Consider the following 17,764-nt stretch of genomic DNA (forward strand, 5'->3'; position numbering starts at 1 on the left):
CCATGTGTTTTTTACAGGTCTTACCAGTGAACAAAGGGGAGAAAGCAGATGTCTTCTTGTGAATATTCACTTATATGTCAATATATTTATTTTTTATTGAAGTTTTTAGGAAGAGCTGACTGCAGCAGCCCCAGTCCAGCATTCCAGAAAGGAGCTGCTCTTGTGAGCTTGGGAACACGTTAAGAGGTCCTTTCTGAAGGGCCCAGCAGCATCTCTCAGTCTGTAAACCCAGCGTACCACACACCAACTATTTAACAATTGACACTGCCTATCAGGGAAACATCTTTCTCTTGCCCTTCCTGTTTTTCTCCTCAGTCTCTCCCCTTGTTTTCTGTCATTTCTCCCTCTGTTCTCCCTCCCTGATGCCATGGTGATGGAGCTGACACGTAAGAGCAGCTATTCTTCACCGGGGTTCCCGCAGCATCCCGAGATCAGCTTCTGCTTCTCCCCCTCTCTTGTCTCCCACGTTCTCTAAGTGGGTAAATCTGTGTGCTGCCAACCCCACGTGCTAAAAAAGATGGGCCAACATTCCCCCTCCTCCCTGCCTCCAACTGGCTTTAAAAGCATGAATTGCAGCGAGGGGAAAAAATAGCACAAATGTTGGGCTTGGTTTGTGTGTTTTTCTGGTTTTCTTTGGAGCTCGGGGTTCTAACAAAAAAAAAAAAAAAAAAAAAAAAAAAAAAAAAAAAAAAAAAAAAACCAAAACCCTTCACCTCCTGCTGTCTAAAGGGCCCACTGCTGGTTTGGGGCATTTTCAGCCAGATTTGACAGGCAGCAAAGGGAGATTTTGTTCCTGAAAGTTTTTGGAAGTAGGAGGCTGGGTGGATGTTCCCTGAGTGAGAGAAATGCCGAGGTACGATTTACAAATCCCCCCTATTCAGGATTAGCCTCCAGCGACATCCACAATTAGCTGTGAGATCTGGTAGGCTGTGAAGTGCATTTTATGTATCTTTTCCCCACTATCTGAGGGAGGCAAACTTCCCAAAAGACCTTTCTAGAGTGTTACCAACTGCAGACTCTGTGAAAATCCCTGCAGCTCCATCCTGGCTCCTCATCTCTCTCCTGGAACCCACTGGAGCATCACCCAGGAGCTACACCAGCAGCAAGTCTGGCCCGGGTTCTGAAATCCCAAATCAAAGCCCTGATTTGTGGATAAAGCCCTTCCTCTCTTCAGGCTGTCCTATTTCCCTTTGGGTTTCTTCTGATTTAAGGGCTGCTTCTCCTCAGCTGGATCCAGCCTTCCCCTCTCTCCTTCCAGACAGTCTCCAGCTCCTCCTGGGTGTGCCTGGACTGTTTCCCTCTGTCTCTTTACCCATTTCTCCATCCCATCCCTCTATCCCCACTCCTTATCTTGCCCCAAGGCTCTCCAGCCCTCTCGAGCAGGGATTGATTGCTCTTCCTCCTGGTGTTGTCCTCCAAAATGAAACAACAATGAATTTCTCTGACTTTCTGTGCTTGTATCTTATCACTCCACCTGCCTGCTTCCAATATTATCCCCTTTCTCTCCTCTCCCGTGGTCCCCTCTCAGATCCCCTCATTTAATTGGCCAGCCCCAGCCTGGGTTTTGTAGTGCCCTTATCATTGTGGCCTGACTGCTCCCCTGGCTCCCATCTCACCCCGCCTCTGTCCACCTGCCCCTCTCCCCTGTCCCTCCTCCCGCTGTTTTGTTTGGACAAACGACAGCCTGGGAGTGACCAGAGGCGATAATGGTCGGCAAATATTTGAAGGGGGAAGGAGAAAAATTGTCCCTGGGGGAGTTTGAACGGGGAGGGCAAGGAGGGCAGGGGGAGGGTTGGGATGATGTGCAGATGATGCTGTCGGCCCGAGGACATCATAAATCCCCTCTGGGTGGGTGGGTGGGGATGGGGAACGAGCATCTCTCATCCCTGGGGCTGCTTGGAAGGGCAGGTCCTCTGTGGAAGTGGCACTCTGCTGGGGAGATGGGAGTTGGAGCAGGGAGGCAGAGAAGAGGGAATGGGAAGGGAGAAAACAGGAAGGAAATTGCAGCAAAGAGGGGAAACTTCGTCTGGAAACTCTGGAAATCTTCCTGTAACTTGAGGGGTTGGTGAGCTGGTGTCTGAATCCAGGTGCTGACATGGACTGGAGCACACACTGATGGGAAGGAGCTCTGGAGAGGGAGGGGACAGTCAGACCCTGCAGGTCTGTGGCTCCTGTGAATTGCTGGATTTGACCCTGGGACAATATAAAAGGAGATTTTGCTTCCCTCTAAAACATCCAAATGAGTGATCAAAAACAATGAAGGCAAACCTCACCTCTTTGACAGCTCACTGTGCCTGCTGAAGGGCTGGGAAGAGGGAGATGCTGGATAACTGATAAAAATCTTATTTATAAATATCCTACTGAAAAATCTGCCCCCGAAAATATCCCTGCAAAGACTGGCAGGGGAGTTAAGGGAGTTGCCAGAGGCTGTGCAGCAAATCAGTGACAGAAAAATATCCCTGCAAAGATATTTGGCAGGGGAATTAAGGGAGTTGCCAGAGGCTGTGCAGCAAATCAGTGACAGAGGAGAAAGGGCACGTGGCACCCCTCTGCTCCATGCCAGGACACCCTGGGCTTCTCAAAAAATCCAGTGTGCAAACCCCCAGGACTCCAAGGAAATGCTGGATGAAGCACAAACAGAGGGTGTCTGAGATGGACCCTCCCAAGAGCTTTTTCCTCCACCCATCACCCAAAATTTGTTGTACAATGCTACAAAAGAAGGGGAAGGCAAGGTGACCGAGTGACACAATCCTGCTCTTCCCTGCAAACTTCTCTTACATTTTTTCTGGGTAGCACTCTCATCTCATTTTCTGTCAGCACAACCCTTCCTGAAGCTGGCAGCGCTGCCAAAATCTGAGAGAGTGACACCCCTGAAGCTGGACCAAGAGCTGCCCTTAGGGGCAGAGCCCACCCTGTCCCTCCCCGGGGTGTCACAGTGACCACGCAGAGCCCTGGCCCAGCCTTAAACCAGCTTGCACAGCATTTTCCACCCTCCACAAGCACGATAAAGACATCCTTTGTCAGCAGCAGGGATGGTGACAGCTACCCAGGAGAGGCCAATTTTCTTCTGTGCATCAACAGAGAGGGGCAAGTTGGAAGGACCTGGAAGACTGGAGGGCAGGAGGGGGTGACAAAGAGACCTGGAGGAACGAGATTTTGAGTTAGCAGCCCTCTCCCCGGGCTGTTTTTCGAAGGATTGGCCCTGTTGGAGGGGTTTTGCAGGTGCCACCAAGCGCGGTCGCTGCAGGTGGCGCTGCGATGTTGGGTTTGAGCGCTGCCTGCGCTCGCTGCAGCCCGGAGCTGCAGCAGCCAGCGCCGGCTTCCACCACTTAAACACCGCGCTGCTTTAACAAACTTGTAAAATGGCGGGGGAAAAGAATAATAGGAAAAAAAATCCCCGCACAATCTAACTTAGAGTTTTCTGTCTCTTTCCCTTATTCTTTTTTTTTTTTTTTACGGGGGAAAAGAATAATAGGAAAAAATCCCCGCACAATCTAACTTAGATTTTTCTGTCTCTCTCCCTTATTCTTTTTTTTTTTTTTAATTTTTGTTTTCTTCTGTCTCCTAATCAGCTCATCCTCTGTTGTTGAAGTCTTGAAGTGTACAGGTGGATGTCCTGGCAAAAATAGGTGTTTTCTGTTCCTTGGGCATTGGTGGAAGTGATTCCTATGTGCCACTGTGTGTGGCTCAGGTAATAAGGCAAGAAACACAAAGATGCATCAGTGAGGGAGGAACCCCAGGGGGATTCAGGGGGCTGTTGGCACCCAGAACTTCAGGGGCAATGGGGGATTTTTTGGGGCAGAGGGAGGGAAATCAGGTGTGTGAGGTTGTTTGGATGGAGACAAGAGGATTTTGCCTCATTCCCAATGAAGCTTTGGTGCTGCTTGGTTTTCCCCCAGAGCAGAGCAGGGGGTGCCCAGCACCTCTCTGTGATCTCTGCTGTGACTTGGGGGGGGGAAAACACCCACTGGATGACACCAGGGTGAGCCTGAGCCCTCCTTGTCCTTGGGCCCTTTTGCTGCAGAAATGCACAGGTCAGGGGAGGTCATTTGGGTTTTCCAGCCCTAACCCTTTTCCGCCCCCGCTGCCCGGTTCATGAACAGGCCTATAAATAAAGTCTCATTTGTCACTCACTCCTTCATGAACCCAAACAGCACGGGGATCTGTTGACTCCTGCCATTGTCTTAGGAAGCAGAAAGAACTGGTATTAATTTCTTCCTCCCCACCAGCTAGTGGGAAGTAATCTGGGCATATCCAGATTATCCGTGTTTAGCGGAACAGGTTTTAAACGCCAGACCGAATTTCCTTGAGATTTTCATATGTTTTTATTAAATGGAGCTGCGAGCCAGGCTGGACACTCAATAACAGTGCAGCACTCAGAGCAGCAGTGATCTTTAGAGGTTACTAACCTGCCATTGTATCTCTCAGATTCCTGTCTCGCTCCTCCGTTGTCATTTCGCTGCGTTATTACTCTTCGGGCTTCACATCGTATTCATTTCTCTGAATGAAAACAAATGACTCCTTGCGAGAGGTAGGAGATAAAGAATAATAAATACATTTTATGCACCACCTTAGGAGAAAGAAAAAAAAAGAAAAAAAAGAAAAGGGCTGTGAATCCCCATCCATCCATCAGGAAATGTAAACCGGAGCTCAGGCAAAACGCGCACACGGGCGCGCGCCGGGGAGATAAAACTTGTTTTAGGGAAAACATGATATTGTTTCTAAATAAATATCTTGGAGGATGCAAATAGACAGCCCCCGGCCCCTGTGCTCTGTGGCATAAATTTAAGATAATTAAAAATACTAAGCTGGGATTAAGCCTGATTTTCTGTCAGTGGTGGAGGCTGTGGGGAGGAGGGGGAGTCCTGCTGCGTTTGGTGCTGCACAACCCCTGGAGAGGCGATTCCTGCCCCTGATCCCGGCTCTGCACTGCCGTGGGTGCTGGGACCCCCTTCCCCAGGCACCTCCTGCATCCCTGCCGGATGCCTTTGCCTTCTGCTGGGGAAGGGGAAGCTGCAGGGCCACTTGCAGAGTTTTCTCCCCGGCCTGAGCATGGCCAGCCCCCCTGGAAGCAGAGCAGATCTCCCCCAGCTGCTTCTCCTCTTCTTCAGCCCTTTGTGAGGCGCCCATCCTCAGGGAATTGGGGCTCCCTGGGGAGCAGCCCTGTTGCTATCAACACCCTGAGAGCATCCCTGCCTTTCCCATCGCCTGCTGCCGGCTCTGGGGCTGCTCTGACATCACCTGCAGGGCGGAGTGCAGGTCTCACACACGGAATGAACTTTTGGGGTGGGGTCTGCCCCACCCCGGCAACCTGGGGGGCACCAAACTCAGGTAGGAAACAGCTTCTAAAAAAATACCTTTATTCCTGCGGCTGCCGGGAATGAAAGGGAGCCCGGGCCAGGGGGGGCAGCTTGAGCCGCTCTCCGGGATTACTGCTCACCCGAGCCCGGAGATTGATCTTCCCCTGAGCTTCCCCACGCTCCGCTCCCCTCCTCGCTGCCTCCAAACGGAGGAGAGCCAAGGGAAGGCATGGAAAAGGGAAGGGAGATGCCAGGCAAAGCCGGGAAACGCTTTTCTGAGGAGGAGCAGATGGGGCCGGGCAGCGAGATGCGGTTGATTCCGTGAGTGGGTTTGGGGTTTTATTCCTTTTTTTTTTTTTTTCTTCCTTTTTTTTCGGGGAGGGCAGAGACGTTTCCCAATTAGCCCAATCAGGCTGGAGATCCTAGGTGTCAGTAGTGAGTAGGAGCGAGGGAAGGCACCGGAGGAGGAGGAATCCAGGCAGCCGGAGTTCCAGCCGGGGGAGAGCGGCGGCGGCGGCGCTGGCAGCCCCGGGAGGCGGCCCCGCTCCCTCCCCGTCCCCATCCCCTTCCCCATCCCCTGCAAACTTTAGGACGACGAAAAGCGCCTTGGGGGACCCCCTCCAGAGACAACCTGCGCTCCTCCGCCTTCTCCCCTCTCCCGGAGGTGGGTGGGCTGGAGAAAGGAGGAGCAACCGGCCACTCTCTCTGCAAAGCTAAAAAAAAAAAATAGGAAAGAAAGAGGAAAAGGATAGAAAGGGGTTTTTGTTATCGCTTCAATTTTTTTATTTATTATTTTTTATTATCCCTCCCCCGTGCATTGGGCTGCTGTTGCCACAGCACTTCTACACCTCTCCGGCTATTTTTTTTTAATTTTTTTTTTTTTTCGGAAAGGGGTGTGTGCCTGCCCGTGTGTCTGTGTTTGCAAGAGAGCCTGGGTGTCCAAGCCGGCTCCGCAGCCACCATTGGAGAGGAGGGCTGGGGAGGAAGGGCTGGCTGGCGAGACAGCCGCAGTGCGAGCCCTGCCCGGCGGGCGGGAGGCCGCGGAGCCGGGCATGGCCCCGTAGCGCATCCCCTGCCTGCATCCCCCTGCCTGCACCCCGCCTGCAGCTCCGCTGCCCGGCTCCCCCCACTCCTGGCTGGTTTAGAGGCACGGGGGGGGAAGGGCTGGGGGCACCCCCCCTCCGGCTCTGGGCGAGCCAGACACGGTTTGCCCAGTGCAGAGAGAGGGGCTCCGTGTTCCGCCTCCGTGGAGTATTTGGGATTGGAGAGAGACACACACGCACACACGCGCACACACACACACACGCACACAGAGACCATCTGCAGTGTCAATGCGGCGCCTGCTCTGAAGACTGAAGTGGGGGGAAAGGAGAGGAGAGAAATATAATATATATATATTATATATATATATGCGCATATATATATACACCAAAACCCACCCAAAGCAAGCCAGGAGCATTCCCAGGTAAGGAGCCCCCCGCCCCGCCCGGGCAGCGGGGGCTGCGGGAGGATGCCCCGGAGGATGCCCCGGAGGATGCCCCGGGAGGGCTGGCGGGGCTGCAGCGCTACCTTGCCCTCCACACCTGGCGGCGGGGCAGGGTGGGGGGCTCTGGGAGGCGCCCCCGCCGCTGATCCCCACCCCTGGGTCCCGGGAAGGGGGTCTGGCATGGAGGGCAGGGACCCCCGCGGACCGCGGGCTGAGCCGGGGGGCTCGGGCACGGCCCCTCCGCCCCTCCCGGCCCGGCTGGGGAGGATGCTGGGTGGGGGCGCGGCGGGGAGCCCCCCTTCTCCCCATCCCCAGCGCGGAGGGGACGCGGTGCCCGGTGTCCCCCGTTCCCGGGTCCCCGGTGGCTTTTCCCCCATGCACAAGGCTCAACTTTTCTCCGCGGAGGCAGCGGCTCCAGCGGCGCAGCCCGTCCCTCATCACCCTCGGCATCCCCCGGCTGCGGATTTTCCTCCCCTCGGGGGGTATTTTTCCCCCCATTCGAAGCTCCGGAGCTCTCCTCGGGCGAGGAGCTGGAGGCATTTACAAACTTTTCCTGCTCCCGGTGGGGCTGGAGGCAGAGCCCAATTCCCGGGGAGGATAACACCTCCCGGGTGCCCGATGGATGGGGACAGGGGCCAGCCCCGGTGGTGAACACCTAAGAGGGAAGGGCAGACCCCCGTGGCTTCCCTTCCTGCAAGGTGCCGGAGAGTTTTCCTGCCCAAATCCCGGCTGCGGAGCCAGCGCTGCTAAACCTCCCTCCTTCCCCTCGGTGCATGTGTGTGCTGCAGCCCAAACCCGCGTATCGATGCTCTGCGTTGATCAGAGATATGCCCTTAAATGATGTAGACCGGGAGAAGTGATCTAAACACCGAGCCGCGCGTTGTTTTGGTGGAAATCCACGTTGTTTTGCTGGAAATCTAATACTCCGGCAGCAGCTGAGTTGCTCGCAGACAAACAAACCCGCTCGCTCAGCCCCAGCAGGGCTGTTTGGGTTTGTAGTGCCTGCATGTGGCTGCTCCATCCCCAGCCCGGAGGAAATCCTCCTCCCGGGGCTCCATCTGCTCGCCGTGCCGGGAAGGGATGCGGGGGTAGGAGCCGCAGGGCTCGCCCCGGTCGGGAAGGAGCCGCTGGAACGCGTTTGGCTCCGCACCTCTCCCGCAAAACTTCCACACCCCGCGCTGCTTCCCAGCCCTGCCGCCCGCAGCTCGCACCTGACTGCCCGCGGCTTCCCCCGCTGCCGGCAGGCGATGCCTGGGAAAAGAGGATTTGGGAAAAGCCAGGGGGGTGTGCCGCTCCCCAGGTGCTGGGGTGAGTGCTGCAGAGGGGACCGGGACCCCCGAGACTGCCGGGGGATGCTCTGGGTCCGCGGGAACAATGACGGTGCCGGGGGATTTTTACAGCCGGTGCGAACTGCTCGCAGCCTTCTAGGGATTTTATCTCGCGCGTCCACAAATATTTCGGAGGGCGGAAAGCGTGCTCACCTATTTTCTGTACCTGCCCTCTGTTTCAGCCGGGTGTTGTTTGTAGAAACCCGCGAGCGGGCAGGACCAGGGGGGCACGGGGGTCTTTGGCGTCTCTGTGATTTGAATTACGGTGCGGGATTAGGCGCTTCCTCCCCCCGCCAAAGCCTCTGGCTGGAGGTGCAGGGGATGCCAGCAGCGTTTTGCTTGTGTTTTTGGTTTTGGTTGTTTCTTTTTGCCGGGGGAAGTGCGTGTTTGTTTATTTGTTTGTGTGTTTGTGTGTGTGGGATCCTTCGCTCAGCCGGGCTTCAAGCGGTGCAACAGATGTGTGTGTGTGTGAGCTTCGCGTGTGCAGCCAGGTTTAAACACGCAACGCCAGCCCCGGCTCGAAAAGCTGGGCTTTTCTCCCCTCCTGTGCCCGGACCCACCCTCCAGGGGTGTCTCCTTCCCGACAGGAGCACTCCAAGGCTTTTCCTCTCCCTGTCCCATCCTGAACGCGCGGCGCTCGGCGCTATCGATACCACGCGAAATAAATGACAGCCGCATGATCCAAGTGTTGTTTCTGTCCAAGACGGGTGTTTCAGGAGCCGGGCTGATGATCAATCCCGGTGCTATCGGGAAGCATTCGCTCCGTGATCGGAACTGCCTCGTCGGCACCGAGGGCTGGTGTCAAATGTGCTGTGCTGGGGAGGGATGCCGCAAAGCCAAAGGGACACGCTGAACTTCTCCGCACGGAGAGCGAATATTCTGAGCTTTTCCTCGCCGGATTCACCTGGCGGCATCCCTCCCTGCAGCGCAGAGAGCCCGGAGCTCGGCAGCCGGTGGGTGAGGCAGAGCCAGGGCTGAGCAGAGGCTGAGCTGCTGCCGGGAAGGCAGGAGCCGTCTGTGGCAGCCCCATCCCGGGGGGCTCAGGCTTGCCGGAGCCGCTTTCATATCAATTCCTCCACTTTGGCGAGATGAGGAGGGGGAGGAGAGATGCCGGCGCCCCTTTTGTGTTGCATCTTTTTTTTTTGCTTTCACTGAACGGCTTTGTCTCTGCCTCCCGATGCCGAGGGGCTGCAGTAAAACCAAGCTCGCTCTCGCCGCGCTGGATTCGTGTGAAGAGCCCGGCAAGGTCTTAGGATGCTCGGGGTGTGCTGAGGGTTAACGCCGTATGGGAATCAGTTTCTTGTGAGGAAGGGAGCCCTGAGCAGCCTCCTGAGGAGGATGCTGGCACTGTGGGGTCGTGCTCCACGCTGGGATGTGACCTGGGGACGGTGTCAGAGGTGGGGCTGCTGAGTTCTGGAGTTCGCAGCGCCGGAGTTTGTGGCTTGGCACTGCCCACTTGTGTTTTGGAGCAGGATGGCGTGGTGTCCTGGGAATCATTTGGCTGCTCTTGATCTATTTATTATTTATAACCCCTCTGAAGTGGGGTCTCACATAGCTGAGATCCAAAGTCTCGTGTGCTGCCCATGATCCCCTCCCCAGCCAGGGATGCGTTTTGGGTTGTGCCTATTCCCCCTAGCAAAGCCCTAAACTGCTTCATGCTCTAACAAAAATCATCTGGGGAACCTTTCTGGCTCTCTGCAAGGCTTCAGAGAGCTCTTTCTTACTCCTTCCTTCTGGCTTGCGAGACTCGGGGAAGGGACAGCAGCGCTCCAGGCGCCCAAGGCAAGGAGACTTCCCGTCTGTGCAGAGAGTCTGGGCAACCGCTGCCTTTCTGCAGGGCATCAGTGATGAGCGTGCTTCCCTGCCTGCCTGTCTTCCTGTGAAAAGTGCTTTATATCCCTCAGCTTTGAGCTCTCAAGGAGCCTGTGACAAAAAAGAAAAAAGAAGAAGAAAAAAAATTACGTAGTGCTGCCCACATGTTCTTCACTCGGGCTCTGAATGGTTTTAAAACATAACAACCTACTCCATTCCCGTGGTGTGGATAGGGAAACTGAGGCACGGGGTCTTAAAACATAACCACTCACTCAGTTCTCATAGTATGGGTAGGGTTTTAAACCATAACCATTTACTCAATTACTGTGGTGTAGATTGGGAAACTGAGGCACGGGGTTTTAAAACATAACCATTTAGTCCATTCTCATGATGTGGATAGGGAAACGGAGGCACGGGGTTTTAAAACATAACCACTCACTCAGTTCTCATAGTATGGGTAGGGTTTTAAACCATAACCATTTACTCAATTACTGTGGTGTAGATTGGGAAACTGAGGCACGGGGTTTTAAACATAGCCACTCAGTTCTCATGGTATGGATTGGGAAACTGAGGCACAGGGTTTTAAACCATAACCATTTACTCCATTCTCATGGTGTGGATAGGGAAACTGAGGCACGGGGTTTTAAACCATAACCACTCACTCAATTCCTGTGGTGTGGATAGGGAAACTGAGGCACAGAGAGGCAAACTGCACAGACCACATTTATTGATGAGGAATTCTCACTCACCAGCCTGAAATGCAAAAGGAGCCCCAGGTGGGGCTTTGATGAGAGCAGGGAGTGGTGCCCTTGCCCTCCAGTCTGTGCTTCAACAACCAAGTGCAGCTCTTGGACAGAACAGGACATTTCCAGGATTGATTTTTTTCCAGTTAAAATGGCAAATGGGTGTTTTGAAGTGAGAGAGTATCGCAGAATCATGGAATTACAGAACAGCTTGGGTTGGAAGGGACTTTAAAGGTCATCTAGGTCCAATGCCTTGCCTTGGGCAGAGACAACCAAACATTTTGGGTTAGAGAACTGGCCTGGGAGCAGCTGTTCTTTCATGGACCTCAGTCCCAGTGCCTTTAAAATTTGCTGCAAAATGTTTTTAATCACCTTTGGGAATGGAGACATCACTGCAAAAATGACGTGCTGAGTTCCCTGCAGCCTGTGTGGTGATTTTCTGTATCTGGCATTCTCCCTTGGGTTTTTTTTTGACTCATCCCAAAGAACAGTCTGGTTTTTTTTGTTGGTGCATGAGCTCTGTGAGTTTGCCTCATCCTTAAGGGGCTGAGCAGCCACCCAGGTAAGAGGTGCCAATTGTGTCCCCTGCCAGAGCCATGTGGCACCTGTCCTAAAACCTTTCCTTGGTAAAAACCCCTCTGGGAGCCCTCAGAGAGGCTCTGAACAGTGGTTTAAAAACCCAATGACCACTTCATTTTAGACACATGTAGCTCTCCAGCTGATGTGAACACTGCCAGGGACGTGCTCCCTTCCAAGGGAATTCCTGGAGCCATGGAGGAAGCCAACTTTTTGCTGAATTATGATATTCCCAGCTGTTGCTTCCGCAAATACTAATGTTTGTAGAAGACACCAACTTCTCAGAGCCTGAAGACCTGGGGGAGAGCAGTGACTGGGTTCAAAACCCCATCCCACTCTGCTGCCTCTCAGCAGGTGGCTCTGACCTCGCCTGGAATCACTAGAGAGAGATCATTTGCAGACTGTGACTTGCTTTTACTCCAGGCTTTGCTGCTGAGAGGGCTTCCCCCCCTTTAAAAAAGTACCTTTTAAATGCTTAATGCAGTGAAACAGGAATCCAGACCCAAAAGTCAAGTGGCTGAGATTCCCAGGCTTCTTTTGCATGGGGATAAATAAAAAGTCCTGCTGAGCGTGGCATGATTTGCGCTTGTGACCCAAAAGGGAGATGTTGCACCTCTGATTCTCCTGCTTTCCGTGCCTGATCTCTGAGTTTCCTTCCGTCTCTATTATCTACACAGTGATCTGCTGGGGCTTTCTCACCCATATTGGCAATAAATTTATGGGATTTGACTGGCACTTGAATTTGCCAGGATGAATGCGTGGCTCTGATGCAGATAATACAGGTTAGTTTTCCACTACAGGCAAGATCTAAATCCAGACATTTCCTCCTCCTCTGTTCTCCTGCAAGGGCCAGAGGGATAAATCTTGATCCTGGGTGAGCCCTTGCAGCCAAATGCACGTAAATGTTTGTGAAACAAGGCTCCACGACCTCCGTGTTATTTCTCCTGGAGCTTAAAACACTCCACAAGGGAGGAAAGGTGAGGCTGGTGAAGCTGTTTTATTCCCAGTAGTGTTTTCCTGGAAATAGTGAGGTGATGCTGGACTGGTGACTGCCTGTGGACAGTTAATATTCATATATTTGCTGTTTTTTTCTGAATGAGGAACTCACACTTGCTGCCAGCAGCCCCCTGATGCTCGTTCCTGCCGAGCCTCACTGGGGACTGGCCGGGCATTCTACTGCTTGGTGACTGGATTTTAGAGTTATAGGGATCAGGAGGATGAATTAGCAGTAAATTACAGCCTGGATGGCTTCACCCTCAGCAGTGGCAAGGTTTAAATTAAAAATATCTTGCCAGGATGAAGCACCAGTAAGTCAAGCTCTGGTGTTGTGTCAGTCTGGGTTCGGCAGCGAGAGCTCAGCCCCGGTGGAGCAGGAGCACGAGGAGCCCACACATCGATTCCCAGCTGAACTGGGATACTGCCACTTTGTTTCTCCTATCAAATATTCCCCTTTTCCTTTCCTTTTTGCCTCTTTCCCCAGCTGAAGGGAGGATGGTCACGCTGGGAAGTTGGGAGAAGCTTTGCGGATTCGCCGCACGTGCGCGTGGCCCTGTTTGACTTGGTTAGAGCATATTTGATTGTGAAAAGGGATTTATTTGTTTTTTGTGACAGGGGATTTGTCTATAATGTAGTGCTGGAAAGAAAACTCATTTAGAGACTAAGGAGGTGTATCCTGTTACAATTGCCTATTGATGGAATAGCAAGTGCTTGGTGTGCTACACAGCTTCATTTTACTTTAGGGAAACTTATCCCGGCCTGCCAAAGGCAGACTTGGATTTGATGGAGAGCTGTCCCAAGGCTCTCAGCGGGTTCCTTGGCTTCTTGATTCCCCATCTATCAAGGTGTGGAGGTCTCCTAGAAGTGACTGTCCCTTCAGCCACCAGCTAATGCTTGCTTTGCTCTAATGACCTTTAAAAATGACTCATTTTTTGTGAAGGGAGTAAAACCAGGGGGGGACTTTGTTGGGAACTCACTCACCAGCCTGAGGAATGGCATCATGTCCATGGATAATTGTCACTAAAGGGCACTGTCCCACCCCTGGGCAGTGCCACCTTCCTCTGCTGGCTGGGAAGAGGCTTTCAGAGGTGCTGAGGGGCAGGAGGTTCTGTATGCAAGGCAAAGGCTCTGTCCCCACAGCCCTGCAGGGACAGGAGGTGAGCAGGGAATACAACCACACCAACTGTGGAGCCAATCAAAAGCTTGAATTTTTCTTTAATGGACAACCTAGGGAAGAAAAACCCACACCCAAAGTAGGGTGGGCATGTGTGCTTTGGAAAAAAAGGAGGTTTTGGGTTGTTTTGGGAAACTCCTATTTGTCAGGGTGTTGGTGCAAATTTCTGGGTCTTGCTGAAAGCAGAGCAACACGTGGAGTTTTTAAGCTGCTCTCCCGAGTTGTGTAAGTGTTGAGGGCTATTTGCATGGATAATTTTGGGTGTCTCCTCCTTTTGGTTGTGCCTCACCCTTTGCACTCTCTCCTTTCCTCCTGGCTGGACACTGGGGCTGTCCCCTGTCACAGCCTCCTTTCCTTCCAGCCCCCCCAGATCCCAGGAGTGATTTGGGGGGTTGCAATGACCTCAATACCCAGTGCTTTTGAGACTTCACACCCCATCCTTCCTTGGATCCCAGGAATGATTTGGGGAATTACAATGACACCAGTACCTGGTGCTTCTGAGACTCCACACCCCAATCACCACTCGGATCCCTGACTGCTCCTTTCCACATCACCCACGCAGCTTCCCCAGGGAGGGCAGTGCTCAGGGACAACCTGGAGGGGCACTTCTTGCTCTAAGCTCATCTGTGCCACCTCTGAAGCCACCTGTGGGAGGGCAGTTGCCTCCTCACCCTGAAGATGAGCTCCGAGTTCTCCTCCAGCGCCGAGCTGCTATGGTGATGAGTTGCTATAGAAACACATATTTAGCATTATTATTTATTATTGAAAGGTGCTTCTTTTCATCCCTTAAAAGCAGGGTTGTGCCCAGCAGACCCCAGTGCTGGCTGTGGGGCACTGCCCACCCTGTCCATGTGGGATGGGGGGTTAAGCTTCCTGGGAATCCAGGTTTATCCACGCTGGAGACAGGGAACCGTGCTGTGCCTGCCCAGCAGGCTGATCTGGTTAAACAAATCCCCCAGTTTGTTGCTGTCACAGGTCCCTTCCCTCGTCAGATCCCTCCTTTGGAGGGGGATTTGAGGGAAACCTTTCGTTCTAATCAGCTTACTCCTCTCCAAACTGGTGATTGCGTGTCACCACTCGGGGTGCACCAACTTCTGTGACAGTCAGGGAATACAACCACACCAACTGTGGAGCCAATCAAAAGCTTGAATTTTTCTTTAATGGACAACCTAGGGAAGAAAAACCCACACCCAAAGTAGGGTAGGCATGTGTGCCTTGGAAAAAAGGAGTTTTTGGGTAACTCTTTCTATTTGTCAGGGTTTTGGTGCAAATTTCTGGGTCTCCCTAAAAGCAGGGCAGCACGTGGAGTTTTTAAGCTGCTCTCCTGAGTTGTGTAAGTGTTGAGGGGTATCTGCATGGATAATTTTGGGTGTCTCTTCCTTTTGGTTGTGCCTCACCCTTTGCACTCTCTCCTTTCCTCCTGGCTGGACACTGGGGCTGTCCCCTGTCACAGCCTCCTTTCCTTCCAGCCCCCCCAGATCCCAGGAGTGATTTGGGGGGTTGCAATGACCTCAATACCCGGTGCTTTTGAGACTTCACACCCCATCCTTCCTTGGATCCCAGGAATGATTTGGGGAATTACAATGACACCAGTACCTGGTGCTTCTGAGACTCCACACCCCAATCACCACTCGGATCCCTGACTGCTCCTTTCCACATCACCCACGCAGCTTCCCCAGGGAGGGCAGTGCTCAGGGACAACCTGGAGGGGCACTTCTTGCTCTAAGCTCATCTGTGCCACCTCTGAAGCCACCTGTGGGAGGGCAGTTGCCTCCTCACCCTGAAGATGAGCTCCGAGTTCTCCTCCAGCGCCGAGCTGCTATGGTGATGAGTTGCTATAGAAACACATATTTAGCATTATTATTTATTATTGAAAGGTGCTTCTTTTCATCCCTTAAAAGCAGGGTTGTGCCCAGCAGACCCCAGTGCTGGCTGTGGGGCACTGCCCACCCTGTCCATGTGGGATGGGGGGTTAAGCTTCCTGGGAATCCAGGTTTATCCACGCTGGAGACAGGGAACCGTGCTGTGCCTGCCCAGCAGGCTGATCTGGTTAAACAAATCCCCCAGTTTGTTGCTGTCACAGGTCCCTTCCCTCGTCAGATCCCTCCTTTGGAGGGGGATTTGAGGGCAACCTTTCGTTCTAATCAGCTTACTCCTCTCCAAACTGGTGATTGCGTGTCACCACTCGGGGTGCACCAACTTCTGTGACAGTTCTGTTCACCCAGCACAAATGCTGCATTCACAGCACCTCCTGGGCACTGCCCGCTCAATACCTGCTCTTATCTCTGCCTCTGCTCCTCCTCGTTGTTTGCTGGAGTCCCTCCCTGTCTGCAAGCCCAGCCCTCTGTGCTGGGAGGCAGAAAAGCTCCTCTGGTGCTCCTGTCCTGGAGCTGCAAGGGGCCAAGCAGAACAAGCCCTGCTCAGGGCATGGCTCTGCCTGTCCTCACCATCACTTTCCAGTGCTCATGGGTGGGATGGATCCTGCTTTGGGGGTTCTTGCTCCCCAGGAATGGGTGCAGGGGGTAGGGCAGTTTGCTCTGCAGCAGAGACCTGCCTGGACCCTGTTTATCCAGCACATCCTTTGGTTTTGGGAATGCTCAGGAGGTGCAAGAGGGATGCAAAGGGGTCTCCTGCCTGCAGCCACTGGGTTCACAGCTTCCCCTGGAAGCTGGCAGTGCTGCAGAGGTGGCTCTTCAAGGGAAGCTCCCTGCTGCTGTCCTTCACATCCTGGCAGCCCTGAGGATGCTGCAGTGGCTGCAGAGGGGTGGCTCGGTGGGGACAGGAGGTTGGGAGGGTGGAGGGATATCCAGGGGCACTGGGAGGAGTGGGACTGCTTTCCCTCTCTGGCTGGGGCTTGGCTTGCAGCAGGGATTAGCTGTGCAGCTCTTTCTTGTTCCCTGGAAATTGTCTAGTGGGGAAAAAAGAAAAAAAAAAGGAAAAGGAAAGAAAAGAAAAAAGGAAAACAGCACAGCTTTTCTGGGTACTGAATGAACAACTGGGAGGTGAAGTTCCAGGGCTGGCTGGAGCAGCTGCTCTGCCCCTCCTCTCACACCCTGCACAGGTGCTGGGCTGGTTCTGCAGGTGCTCCCCTGGAGATGGGGTGGGGAGGGATGCAGGAATGGCTGGACCAGGGCAGGATGCTGGGTAGGCAGAGACCTGGGCTCAGGGAAATTTCTGCTGCTGCTTGCAGGGTGAGTTCCCTGAATCCTTCCAGGTCTCCACCTCTGGCAGCCTCTGAGGAAACAAAAGGAGGTTCTGGAAGGCACCCCCTGAGGCAGCAATAAAACACCTTCCTTTGCAGAGCCCTCTCTTTGCTTGAAGTCATTCCCTTTGGGCTTTGCATTTTCCTTCTTGGAAGCTCTGCTCCCTGCAGGGAAGAAAAAAAAAAAAAAAAAAGAAAGGAAAGAAAAAAGGAAAACAACACAGCTTTTCTGGATGCTGAATTAACAACTGGGAGGTGAAGTTCCAGGGCTGGCTGGAGCAGCTGCTCTGCCCCTCCTCTCACACCCTGCACAGGTGCTGGGCTGGTTCTGCAGGTGCTCCCCTGGAGATGGGGTGGGGAGGGATGCAGGAATGGCTGGACCAGGGCAGGATGCTGGGTAGGCAGAGACCTGGGCTCAGGGAAATTTCTGCTGCTGCTTGCAGGGTGAGTTCCCTGAATCCTTCCAGGTCTCCACCTCTGGCAGCCTCTGAGGAAACAAAAGGAGGTTCTGGAAGGCACCCCCTGAGGCAGCAATAAAACACCTTCCTTTGCAGAGCCCTCTCTTTGCTTGAAGTCATTCCCTTTGGGCTTTGCATTTTCCTTCTTGGAAGCTCTGCTCCCTGCAGGGAAGAGAAAAAAAATCACTGGGAGTGAAGGAGCAGGGCTGAGGGGGATGGGGGGCCTTCCTGGAAAGTGTGGGATGGAAATGGAGGAAGGGACAAAGGAGTCCAGTGGAGGGGTCTAGGGGTGAGTGGAGACCCCTTTAACCCCTTGTGTGGGGTCACATCCAGCCTGGCTCTGTGGTAGGGATGGTTGGGAGCATCCTGAGGGGTGGGAGGTGCTTTTGCATGTCCCAACCCCTTCTCCTGGTGAGGGGAGGCCAGCAGAGTGGTGCCTCTGGGGCTGGCTGTGGGAAATGAGAGCTTGCTGTGTCCTGGTTGGGTCACCCTTGTCCTTGTGGGTCTGGATGGTTTGGGTTTTGCTTCTACCACCCATTTTTTCCCAATCTGAGTTCCACCAGCTGTGATTTGGAGAGGTCATCCAGGTGGTGGAATGGATTTGGGGCCAATTTGGGAGTCCCTGTAGATCCCACCAGCCCTGAGACCATCCAGTCTCAGGTCTGTCTCCAAAAGCCCACTGAGGGTGG

The 17,764-nt window shown here is 53.5% G+C and overlaps 1 protein-coding gene across 3 annotated transcripts in view; it reads left to right on the top strand.

The window, feature by feature from the left end:
• The first annotated feature begins 6,486 nt into the window (after positions 1-6,486).
• The window catches only part of PLXNA4 (plexin A4), a 458,075-nt gene continuing 446,797 nt past the window's right edge, over positions 6,487-17,764 (top strand). For 2 of the 3 annotated variants that reach the window (XM_039699487.1, XM_039699486.1), the window contains exon 1: positions 6,487-6,765. The gene's annotated coding sequence lies outside the window, so the exon portion shown is untranslated. The remainder of the gene's footprint in view (positions 6,766-17,764) is intronic. The other variant, XM_039699488.1, reaches the window with a different exon arrangement.

The sequence above is a fragment of the Passer montanus genome, unplaced genomic scaffold (assembly GCF_014805655.1).
Source record: "Passer montanus isolate IOZ18808 unplaced genomic scaffold, ASM1480565v1 scaffold135, whole genome shotgun sequence".
NCBI lineage: Eukaryota > Metazoa > Chordata > Aves > Passeriformes > Passeridae > Passer > Passer montanus.